The sequence below is a fragment of the Harpia harpyja genome, chromosome 6 (genome assembly GCF_026419915.1).
Source record: "Harpia harpyja isolate bHarHar1 chromosome 6, bHarHar1 primary haplotype, whole genome shotgun sequence".
In the NCBI taxonomy this organism is placed as follows: domain Eukaryota; kingdom Metazoa; phylum Chordata; class Aves; order Accipitriformes; family Accipitridae; genus Harpia; species Harpia harpyja.
Genome location: NC_068945.1, coordinates 28343030 through 28356194, shown reverse-complemented (window position 1 = coordinate 28356194; position 13165 = coordinate 28343030).

The following is a 13165-nucleotide window of genomic DNA, read 5'->3' as shown; positions in this document are numbered from 1 at the left end:
CATTTTGATGGTCTGACTGCTGCTTGCACACGTGTTTTTGCTGAGAGCCATGCTGGCTCCATGAGAGTTATCTCCCAGCCTGCATCTCAGCGTACGCGTGTTGAGGCGGGGGGAGATAGAGACGTAACAATCTCATGACAGTGCATTTGAGGCCTCTGTGCAATTTTCAAACACAAGCGTGCAGCTAAGTGCCTGAGGGCACTAAGAATAAGCAGTGCAGTTGGCAGGGAAGGGGTGCAGAGACGAGCCTATAAATACAAAGCTTCACTGGGGGAATTGGCAGGGTCTCGGAAGAGATCGTTCAGTGGGATGAAATAATTCCAGGTGTAACTATTAAGTCCAGAAAGTAAAGACTTTGCATCAGATCCTCTATTGGGAATTTGTCTCTGTTCCTGAAAAGCTGCCCAAGACCCATGAAAATGTTAATCATCAGAAAAGAATAATCCTGCATCCAGTGGGGAGAGGTGTCACAGCGATGGATGAGGAAATCCTTCACACGCACAAACAACGATGGGAAACGCCATAGGTACAATACAAAGTCTCAAGTGCGTGATGCTAATCTGCTTAATCTCACTCAAGTACCACCCAGAGAAGTCAAGTGGCCGGGGAAGGAAATAATTGCTTTTGTGCTCTCCTGCTAGAGCTGTCTAACCCGATACCTTTGCTTCCACTGATGGAACCACAGACATCCTCTGTGCTGTGGGGAACATCCCAGGTCATTCAGCCACTCATCCCCTTGCCTCTGCACAGCAGCACACCAGCTCCCATCTCTATTTCAAGTGATGCCCAGCACCTTTCTGCTTTCCCCACCGCAACGCCCTTGGTGACAGCTTCTCCTATGGCTACACTCTTCTGTCCCTTGGAAACTCTGCCCAGAAATGCCTCGACAGCAGCACGCCTGTGTCCACACATACCAGCAGTGAGGACACGTTGGCTGCTACCACAGCCAAATAAGCCTTGGGCATTTTTATTGCCCAGAAGCTTAGGAAGATATCTCCCAGGTTGAGCACAAAAAGAGGGGTGGGCCAAGTGCCACAGGCAATCTTTTGAAATTTAAAGCTGGAAGAAAGACTCAGCTATACCAACATGACAAAACAGGGACTGTCGGTGCGTTTAACTACTCTTCGAGACACCTGGTATTTATCTCCACTATGTTTGTCTCAGCACAGGGGAGATTGGCACAGCCACTAGCTTCAGGGGCTCGCAGCAGTTCCTCTGCTCTACCTCCTTCCCCTGCCTCTCCCCCAATGCTGCAGGGGAGATGACAGGGGGGGTCACCCCAACACAGTGCTTGGTCAGTCTCCCTGTCCATGGGGAACAGGAAAAAGAAAATACAGGGACATGATTCACCACAGCACAAGGGGACACAAGGCCACATTCAAACGGGGTAGAGAGGAAGAGGAGTCAGAACAGAAATGCAGATCGGGCCCCTGCAAACGCAGGTATTGTTGGCCAACGTAGCGATGACAGAGTCCCTTCTGTCCCTAAGCCACAGCCATGCAACCATGGCCTGACACATCTAAAAATGACTGCAGCCCTGGCATTTATGACTCCTCCTAGGAGTCAAATTCAGCAACACCCAACCCTGAAACCCTAGCTTAGTTGTGACCCAGGTTCCTGAGGTGGCAAGGGTCAGGAGTCCCCTGAAGGTCAAGTAACCTCAAAGCTGCCACCTTCCTCCTCCTCATAGAGGAAGGTCCAAGCACACACTTAAGGCTACTTCTGTATCTCCAGAGCGTGCTGAAAAGTCCCATGGATATCCTAGAGCAGACTTCCCCAGCCTGTTCTCCACCCTTGTGGCCCTCAGGATGTTCTTCTGTGGGAAGTTCCCCTTCGCCCAGGGAAGAGAGCACATTTCACCTTCTACAGCCTACCTGTGATCTGGATTCACGTCTCACACCCAGCCAGAGAATCCCTGACGTGACAACTCAGGGAAATCAAATGAAGTGCCAATCCTATTTCATTTTTCAGTAAAACAACCCCCATATGGGAGAAAACACAGTTTCCCCAGACAGCTGCCACACATTCCAGAAAAATGCATTACAGGCATGCCACTAAGTGTGAAATAGATTTTTAAAAGTTAAAAAGCTATTGGATATTTAAAGGATGTGTGACATATCACAATATGCTGGAAATGCATTTTAAAGAAATAACAGCACCTCAGAGATACTGTGGAGGGATGCAATTAATTCTGTGCTTTGAAAAAAAAAATCCCAGGTTATGGTTCTCTGAAGAAGGAATGGTTGGGTTTTTTTAAAGTACCTACTTTAATAGTTAATTATTGTATTGTAGAGGAAACTTGAGGCTTCAGTGAGAGCTGAACTATACAGTAGAAGGCTATATGCAGCTACAGTGATAACACTAATTTTAATTAATCCTACCCCAAACTCTTTTCCCTTCCAACACCCAGTCTCATTTACTTAGAGCTTCATCTGACTGGCAGCTTGAGCTGAAACTTTCACAGCAGGTATGACTACTTTTTTTTGGTGGAAAACTAAGTTGAATTCCAACAGTTGCAAAAAAAAAAAATAGTTGTTGTTTTGTCTGTGAAGAAGCATTTGAGGGAGGGTTTTTTTTTTTACTAGCACTTGTTGCTGGATGCTCTGGAACACTGCTTTTGCACTGGGCAGCAGGGTAGCCTGAGACCTCTTTTGCTCATCCTGTAACAACCCATCCAAATGGAGATAAATTGGTAGCTGCCATGGAAGAAAAAAAAAATCATGCTTTGAATATGTTCAGTAGAGACTGTTTTGATATGACTCAATCCAAGAAGTTAAGGATGAATGTGGAACCTCAGTTTCTCCCTCTCCACACTGCCTTCACAACACAATCTTTCACTGCAAGTTCATGTGGTTTTTCCCACAGGATCCCCGCAGCCACAGGGAGGGATGGCACTCGGTGAAGACAGTGATGTGACACCTATTTAGCCAACGGGCCTTACTGAAGTTTGCTGACAGCAAAGAAACAGAAAGAAGCAGGAATGCAAAGCGTGCAGGCTCTGGGGCAGGGACATTCCCTCACCCACCAACCCCACGTGGGACACTCCCATCCCACCCCGTCTCACCGCAGCCTGAGCCCTCCAGCCCTGCCCCAGCCTTTGCCTTCCCAGCCAGCTTCTTCCCAGCCAGATCCTCACCTCTCCCACCCTGGTTACCTGCCCCTCCATTAGCCTTGCCCAGCCCACCCAGTCTCCTCTCCAGGTTGCTCACTCATGCCATCACTCCCCAGTCCCTCCTCTCTGGTGGAAAGATCTGATGGATAAGCTTCCCACCCCAGCTTCCCACTGGCTGCCTGACCCTCTGGACTTATTTTCCTCCTGGGCTTCTCTGATCACCATTCCAGTATCTTTCCCAGGCTTTTTGCACGGTCCCTGTTTCCCAGACTTCAAATTAAAATTTCATTAAGGGATAAAAAGAACTTTGCCATGGGAAAAGTTGGGCAGCTTTAGAAAACCACGTTACCGCCTCATGTAACAATGAAAAGTCGTCCGTTTCTTTGGTTCTGGTTGTATGCATGGCCCTCATATGAGCAGTGTGACTTCAGAGATCCCGCTGGGCAGGAGAAAGGAAAAACATTACTTAGCACCCAGCAAGGAAGAAACTGCGTATTATCAGGAGATTGCCTGTGTAGGGAAAGACAACAGGATCAACCTATAAGAAATAGAAACTAGGAGGCTGTAGCATGGGACAAACAAAATGCCACGAGGAAACTGTGAGAAGACTGCTGGCTCCAAAGGCTTTTCCAGTATAAAACAGGTGGGCTACCATCTAGGGCCCCCTCCAGTTGCTAAAATCCCATTTCCAAAGAGGGCTCCAGATAGGAAGACAAGAGCGGTTGCTAGCACAGAGGCTGCTAAACAGTGGGTCAACAAGTACAGAGGAAAGCAGCAAACTCTAAAGCAGGGAAGGATCCTATTCCATCAAGGAAATGAATCAAAAAGAAGCCACAGGGAAAGAAAAAAGCAAGCAAAAAATTGCCTTGAGAAAAAAAAACAACAACATCCTTCATTAAGAAATATCACAGTTGGCCAGTAGCACTTAACATCAGGCAGTACCAAAGGCAATATATTATTACTGTTGCACTTCTACGAGCATGTCTTTTTTAACATAATTCACTTATGACACAAACACTTTCAAGGCCTGGCCTGAATCTCACATATAGACAAAGCAGAACCTGCCAGATTCACCCATAAAACCAGGAGACTTACTCAAAGCAAAAATTACATCGCAAGTCAGTAAATATGTGAACATAAACAATGACATAAAAATTGTAATACATCACAAAGCATACTTTTCTCAAACATGTTTTAGCTTAATTATTGATAACAATGCTTGTTAACAATGCCTGCTAGCTAGCTGGTAAATGATCTGCGATACATTTTGTAGAAAATAAGGACATTGTATTCATAGGGGGACTTATTGCCGCACTAGAGTGCCAAGTTCTTGGCTGACAAGCAAGCTGCAGGATGCAGGTAAATGTAGGAAGCATCCTTTTGGGGTGTGTGAATGATGGGGCAAGGCAGATTTACCAAGTACACCTTCATGGTGTTTTAGTGTGCTCCCAAATAATAAGCAGGGCTTGGAAGGCAGGCAGAGATTTTGGATCACTGTCTTGAGAGACTATCAACCTCTGCATGGAAGAAAGTATTTCTCCGCCCCCAAATACTGAGCTCCTGCCTATTTCATGCCATGAAACAGAACAGCTGCTGTTTGTTACAGACTGCCTGTTTCAATAGGGAGGTTAATATTTTACCGTGTGTTTTCTTTCCATTCCTTCCCTGCTTCTTGTCTGTTGAGGCAAATCTCACAGCTAGCATTACAAGAACTGAATTCAGCAGCTTTGTCCTGGATGAATTTGTACTGATGTTAGCCCTTTTCATCCGTGACTCTAAGAACTGAAATCCCACAGGAGGTACATTCGGTTCACTCTGCCTCTCAAGACATCCAGTTACTTCAAGCTACAAGCAATCTGAAAGCCCTTGTGGTATTTCAGCATTTATGCTACTCTAGGGAGGCAGCGATAAACAAAACCAAGTTATTAAAGTAAAGATGAAACAGCTCTCACAAAGGTTTGGGGGTCAGGAACAAGGCTGAGACAGCAGTGTTGGTTCAACTTTCATAAGCAAACCCTCGAGCACCTTGCCCAGCTTCCAAGCTGGGGCACGGGGCCAGGAGACCGCAGCCACGCAGCTCCCAGCCAGCACGCTGGGCTCACATCTGTCTGCATCTGCCCACAAGTGCCAGCCCCGGTCAGCGGGGATTAGCAGAGAGCCAGCTACCTCCAGAGAGGAGCAGGGCCAGATGCTCCAGCAGCAAGTCTCACCCAAGCTGGCCCAGGGGTGCTCACCTCCTAGCACCCTGCTCCCGCTCCCAGGGTGGATGCATCCCTCAGATCCTGCCCTCCTGCACACTGACAGTTCAGGATGGGGACATCGGGGATGCAGCTTGCATGTTGGAGGGCACGGGGGGATAGCTGCTGACCTGGCCTGGGAATAAAATGCTCTAGACAGGGATGGAAGCAGCCTGCGAGCATGAAGCAGCAGCAATCCCACCCCACTGTGTAGCAATCCCCTCCACAGATAAGAGAAATCCACCGTTTTCACAGGTGAACTATTGCATCTCTGTGGAGCCCTGGCCTTTTCCCTCCTTCTAACTAAGCCAATGAGTTATGTCCCCTGTTTAAATCCTACCTTCAGATCTTCCCTTTAGCTCCTAACCATTCCCCCCTGAAAGCCTGTGGTCCACAATACTGGCTAAGAAGGGCACTTTATTGAAAGAGCCAATTCAAGGGCAGCAGCAATCAATGCAGACAGACTGTGAGCAGCAAAACCTGGGAATGACAGCAAGGGAAGGAAAAAAAAAAAGGAGAGGGAAAAATGACAGACTGCCACAGATGGAGAAAGGAGAGGGGAGAGACAGGGTGGCTAGTCATGGGGGGGGGCTGCTGGAGGAGTTGCAGGGACTCGGCAACTCCGAATCACACTCAAGGAGGGGGAACAACGGCAGCTTTTATAGACTCGAGCATGGCAGGCAATGATGAGGGCAGACCAGGGGAAGAGAAAACTAAAAGAAGAAAGGATAAGCAAAGAGTGTGGTTTTGTATCATTCACCAAGACAGATTTCTCTTTCCTCCTGGATGAGTTGCAGCATGTAAGTGTAAACAGCACCGTTGTCTCAAGGGACAGACAGTCACCCACATCACAGCTCTGCATGTCCCCTGTCCCTCCTGAGGGAGTCTCCCCCCTCCCCTGATTTGCACTGATGCAACAGGCAGGGAGAAAGCTGGAGAAAGGGGAGGCAGGGGTGGGCATCCTTCAGGCAGGAAGGCCAAGCTAAGCTCTCCATCTCCATCCCCACCTTGCAGTCAGTCAGGGCTGGGCAGGCAAAAGCTGTTCCAACCACAGCACTGCGCTCAATCTCCAGCCCCCAGACCAGCCAACCCATCCAAACACCTATGCAGGTCTTCTAGCAGGTAGGTTACACTGCCATCGCACCACCTCCTTACTCACTTCACTGGTCCTCAACAGCAGTCAATAAAGATAAGCACTCGCACTGATTCTCTCAGATCTATCATCCACCTTTGATACCATTGATTACAAGGATTTGTCGAGATGCCTGCCAAGCTCAGCAGGGATTTTCAGCATGGTGCCAGAGTAGCTGTTCCCAGCCGAGATAACCTCCACTTATCACTCCCCATCAGTTTGTCTTACATTTTCATAACTGCATTTCATCTCTTCTTTTACAAGTCCAGCTGCACTCTTATCTGCCTTCCTTGCTCATCTCAGCCTCCTTCCCTAGCTGCTGGTCACAACTCCGCTGCCCTCTCCAGCCAGAATAAAAAACATCCCCCTTGGTGAGCCTGTCCCCCTCCTCCGAAGCTTTTCCTGAGATGATCCCTACTCATTTCCACAGCGGAGCCCAGAGCACCCCTCCAGGGAGGGGAGGCAGCTCAGGCAGCAAAGCCAGCAGCATTCTCTCCCTGATGGAGAAGCATGGCTGACACGAGGCAGCACAGCCCAAACCCATGGCCCAAGGAGCAGCAGTGACGAAGAGCAGGGCAAGCCCAAGCCCCTAAACAGATCTGTCCCTTTGAACAGCCTGGTGGCCCTTCCCACCACCGCTCAGCCCTCCTCCCACTGTCCCCACCAGCAAGAGACTGCAAATCCCATTTCGGAGAAGCACACTTCAAAGAGGACTTCCCTCGCCCCTGCCCCACGGCAGGCGGCGAGCGGCAATGGCACGGAGATGTGCGAGGGACTCGGGGAAGGAGCTGGCCAAGGAGTGCCGGGCCAAGCAGAACCAGCGGGCAAAGTGAGTGCAAGCTTGAGCCTAGTCCATCTTAGACCAGGCTGCAGCCTTCCTACACCTTCAACTTCCATGGAGAGCATCTCTCGAGGACTAAAGATCTTCCCAGCTTAGGGGCTGACAGCTCAGCAGCCTCTTTGCTCCTGTTCTCTCCATGGGTCTGAAATGGGCCAAGTTTTTCAGTCTTTCCTCTTAACCATCCTGGGACCAGCTGCAAGCCATTTGCTGCAGAAGAGCTGCAATTCTGTTAACCATTCCTCACCTGAAGCAGCTCCTGTCAAGTGTTACTCTCACACCACACAGCAAATCCAGCTGGCTGCTGGCATTTCCCCATGGTCTGGGGTGGGAAGAGTGTCAAGTCCTCAAATAGGCAGCTGGTCAATTTGTTAGACTTAATTGCATTATTTAATTCACATTGTTATGACAGAACATGCAATTAGAGGTCTGGTCAGAGTATTTTATAGGTCTTAAACTCAAAATGAGTATTTTTATTGCCCTTTCTATTTCTCCAAGAGCCCCCTCCGGCTCCCTCACTCACCCTGCTCTAGTGTTCACAAAGGCTGAAAAAGGCAAACTGACCATTTTTCAGAGAGTAAATGGTTCTCATCTCCAAGGCAAAATACATTCCAGTGAATAAACACAATATGCTCCAGAAAGGATTTTTCCGCATTTGTTTTGGTTCAGCAACACGCTTTGCAGAGGGATGGGGAGGTCCCCCAAAGCAGGCACTGCCACCATCCCTGCATTCGGCCAGGTACATCATCCCTCTCCTCTGGCCTGGCACTACCAGGTACCTCCCAGGCTGCCACGAACCACACTGTACCGTATGGCAAGACAAGACCCATCTTCCCAACCTAGCCTGAAGAGCAACAGCTGGTACACATAGGTCTGTTTTCGCTAGGTATAGCAGAACAACGCTGATCTACACCAGACAAGGATGTGACTTTCATCCTGTACTCTCTCCCACCCATTTCCCCACACCTTCCACATTCATTGACCAGAAATCCAGGGACCATACTGAGATACTTCGTAAAAAGCTGTTGCAGTAAGACTCCTAGCCCCGCTTTCCTGAAGCATCAGGGCACAGAGCATTAGCAGGTCTTTTATTGCTTTTGGCATATATTGGGGAAACAGGGCAGCACAACACACACAGAGGAAAAAAAAAACCAAACCACGAAAACACTCTCCTAAACCACAGACTTGTCTCAGTATTTTGCAGTTAGCCCTTCCTCCAACAGTAGGAATCTATCCTTCAGTAACAGGGAAAACACTCAGAGCTTTGCATGAAGACAGTAGGTATGCACTAAGAATTTTTTCAGCTTTATTTCTGATTTTGTTAGGCCCTACAGACATTAAAGCTTCAGACAGTCAGAGCTCTGGGGTTTTTTGTGCTGTTGTCCTGCTTCATTTCCAAACCACGGTCTTTGACTTCTCACTATAAAAACCTCCAGAGAATAAGCTAAAGGGATAGGAGGCAGTGAGATATCCTGTCTCAGCATTTGTGCTTAGATACACAGGGCCACCTTGCAAGCCAGCCAAATTTAGACCTCATCCCTTTACATCTGCCCACTTGCCTGGAATTGCGTACATCTCGCATACGTGCAACCCAGCCAATTTCTTACAGATCACAAGCATGCAAATCCCCTTCAAACACATCCATCCCTTGTGTGCCACTAATGACAATGCACGAGTCTGAATTCTGTTTACACCACACCATGTGCAACCGATCCCTCTAAACTTCCCATCATAAACTTCCACATTGAACCACCCACACTAATGACACTCCCTTGTCACTATTTTGCAGAGGCAGCTTCCTTCCCAACTACTCGGGCAGGTCCTGAGCACCCTCATACCCCCCTGCCACCCACAGCCAGGAAACAGGGTTTCTATCCCAGGAAAGAAGCTGGATTTTACAGAACTTTTTTCCCATCCAGAGTTGAGGAAGACGGTGTGCCTTCCCCTCCTCCCACAAAAATTGCCCAATATTTCATTATGGAAACACTAAAATGTTCAGACTGTACCATTTCCAAAACTAAACCTCCTCCCTGCCTTCCCCTTTGCCTCCCTCTGTAGCATCTGGGGAACAAAAGAGCAGAGCAACCCTAAAGGCAGCCCAGGATGCTCACCAGCAACCCCTGCAGCCCACTATCCAGAAACTCTCTCTTTAGTAAAGAAGAAAAAATAGGCACCTCCAGAAAGTGACTTTGCCCTCTGAAAGAAGGGGCGAAGCTAAGCATGCTGAATTTCCTGCTACAGATGGCAGTCTGTCAAACATCTGCAGAGAGAGCCTGGATGCCTGGTTTTCAGACAGGTAGAGTTAGATGGGGTGAAGGCCAGCCAGCTTCCCAAGAGGAGAATTAACAGAGAAATTAAGGGTCAGTTCACAAGCGTAGGAAATGTCTGCTTTAAAGCACATTGTTAACACAAAAGGAGAGGAGAGTAGCTGAGGACAGATTGATGCTGGGGAGATGGCCATGTTGGCCCAGTGCATGCATTGCCTTCAAATATTAATCAAGTTTATGGACAATTGGCTTATTAAAAGGCACCCTTATTTGCTAATAGCAAACTTCATTCCACCAATAGGGAGCTTGGCAGAGAGCAGACAACCCAGCAGGATCTAAAGCAGGCTTGCCCCCTTTTAAAGTTTGAAAAGCATTCGGCCGATGCCACGGGGAACACCACGTCCACTGGAGAGCTCTGGATCAGCTCAGCTCCCCATGCAACAGGAACGACTGTAAAGTTGATTTAGCATGTTGTGCAGCACAGAGAGGTTAGATAACCTCTTACAGAAAAAAAACCATCTTGCACTTGTTGGATCTTGGGTATGCAGATATATCTGTTGGCTAGAAGGAGGTCTACAGAGCCGTGTAATCAACAGAAATCAATCCATTCCTAAGAGCACAGCAGCAACATCTGCCTGATTACCTAGAACGATACAAAGCTATCACAAGTCCTCAAATAAGTGCCAGACTCTTCAGGTGTCTTCTGAGCTAGATTTGCAAAGAGAGACAGGAGAGATCTGTCTTTAAAATGGAAAAGCAGGAATAGCATATGCATTTTAGTGTTTTGCAGGTATGCACATAAAAGCTGATACTGCTGACACTGAGAGTGGAAAGCCATGATCCCTAGGTCCTCAGAATGATGAATGCTGCTTAAAATTCATAAGCCACTCAATTTTTGATGTATTATTATACCTTCTGGTCACATTTCCAAGCTTTTCTCTGCCTACTAGAGAGGCAGGAACTTTTCTTTTTTTATTATTTATATATAGACACACACATAAACAAACATACACATGTAAAAAGAAAAGTAAACCTCATCAGAGGATTACAGAAGCTCAGGCCTTAAGACAGACAACTATTACAAGACTTGCAATAGATTTGCAGCTGGTGTTTGCTTATTAATTAACTACATCCAGTTGTTATGAAGACTGCATCCAGGGTTTAACGGTACACAAGGCAACAGCTTAAGGCAGAAACAAGTACAACATACTGCAGAATCTGCACGTAAAATTGCCCAAACTGGTATTTGACCAGGGTGTAATATATTAACACACCTATTCACCCAAAGCTTATTAAAGAGCAAAAGGTTTGTCAGCCCCTCGGCCACTTGTGTCACCTGAAGAGCAGCGTGTTTGCCAGCACAGGGTCCCCACACACCACAGCATCGCCTGCTCAACGTCACCAAGAGAAGTATCAATTACCAATCCACACACACATTTTCTTTGCTCCTCCAGCATTTGATTCTCCACTCTGCTCCCATAGGGCAGTGCCAGCATCAAACACCACTATTACCATCAACCACCATCCTATACTCAGTCGGCTCGTACGTAAGTGATATCTGTGGCACCAGGCAGGGAGGATGTGGGCAATAAATCGGTGGGTTTTCTCAGTTCCCCATCGATATGCCCAAGGCCAGTCCTGTTTCCTCATGCACCAAGCACATAGCCCAAGCCAATACAGCTGCCAGTACAAGTTACAGGAAAGGTACCCCCAGAAGCATGGGAGGACTTTTAGGGACAGGTACTACGGCAAAGCCCCTACTTGGAGGATCTTTAAAGCTAATGAGCTACAAGGCAGCTCCTCAGTACACACAAGCTGCCATACTAGCTTTGAGAAGCCACCCTGCTCTGTACCCTATAAAACACAGCTCCCAGTACTAAAAATTAAGTGTGTATATAAGCTTTTGCACAACTGGGACCTGACCCGCTGCTCCTCCACCACTGAAATCAACTGGAAATGCAACACTTCACTGCCTGAGAGCTAAACAGAACTGCAAATGGCCAAAACACTTCACAAATGAGGGAAGGGGGCTGGTATATAACAAAAAGCAAGAAAACAACAGAGTGGTGAACTGCAGAGCCCATCTCATTACTGCTACAGTTTTAGCATTGATTTTTTTTAATGGCACACTTCACTCTTGCTCTCACTGTCATGTCAATATTATAGATACAACAACAAAGGGAGGCCTGGGCCTCCTGGAAAGAGGTTCTTTTAAAGAAAGCCTCAAAGGACAAATCAAGTCTACTGTGTTTGACCCTAGGGATGGATGAAGTGTAAAGTCTTTATGGAACCCCAAGGAGTCCAACAGCAACACAGGCATCCAGGCATCTCTCTCATAATCTTCTCATAATTTGCAAAGTGCATCAGGATCCATTTGTAAGGCACCATGTGGCATGCCCTTTATTTAGTCCCAAACACTTTAGAAATTCATAAGACGAGTGCTACACAGTTGTTTTGAAAACATGTTTTCACACTTTTCACCCTATTTCCCCTCCAAGCTCAACTTGAAAGCCCATTTGACATGGAGTTTAGGTTTTATAAAACAAACAAAAAATCTTACAGCCTCTTTCATAACCATATCTCAAATATTGACTGTGTTAACATCATAGCTGCAACAGCTCTATGGTCTGCAACTCAGAGCAGCCAGCCTTCTGCCTGTTCATCAAAACAGAAATCAACCTAAACAAACTGTTTGGCAGGTTGCTCACGTGCTGCATCACACCAGACTCCCTTCCAACAGGCACACTTACCAGGAGCCAAGCCAGGCTCTCCAGGTATGCATTGCATTGCATACCCAGCTGATTACACAGCAGTTACCTGTATCTAACAAGGTTAATCAGGATTTAAAAAAAAAAAACTTGCTCACCAATAAACTAGGGCAATTCGAGCATTCATTCACACTGTACATAAAGCCACCCCAGAAACGTGTAATCACTTAACTTCAAAGCATCAGGTTCCTTTTCACCACACAGCAACATGGCAAAAAGCACAGTAAATACTCCCTTTGGGGACAAACACCACCAGTTTCCCATGGAACATAAGTCCCTATCTTAAAAGGGAGTTAGGGTCTACAGTTTTTGCAGTAACAGCATTACACATTTATATGCTAATATGCATCCAGAAGTGATTTAAAGCAGGGATATAACTGGTTCTTCCTCCTCTTACTGCACTGCAGCAAAGGAATATGGCAGTTGTTTAATAGCACATAACAAAATTGCAGGACTGCTCATGGAAGGAAAAATAATCTTCAGAGGAGGGGGATTTAAGTAGGTAGAATGCAATTACCTAAATTGAAATTTGGTGGTTAATGACCTTGTGCTTACAAAAACTGCTACATAGTCATTAACGATCAGAGCTTCCATTTTAAGTCTCATTGACAGTACTTCCATAACAATGATCATGAAGCTCTGGCCTAGTAGAAAGTCAATGAGAAGATTAACAGGCTTTTAATTAATGCCCCATCTTTTTTGCTGAATCTTCAGGAAAGGCCAGGTGTTGCCCTGTGACAGTGACTCAGCCTGCCCCTGCGTGGCACAAGCACATTGGAGACCCAATAGGCCAAAAGAACAGAGATTAAAA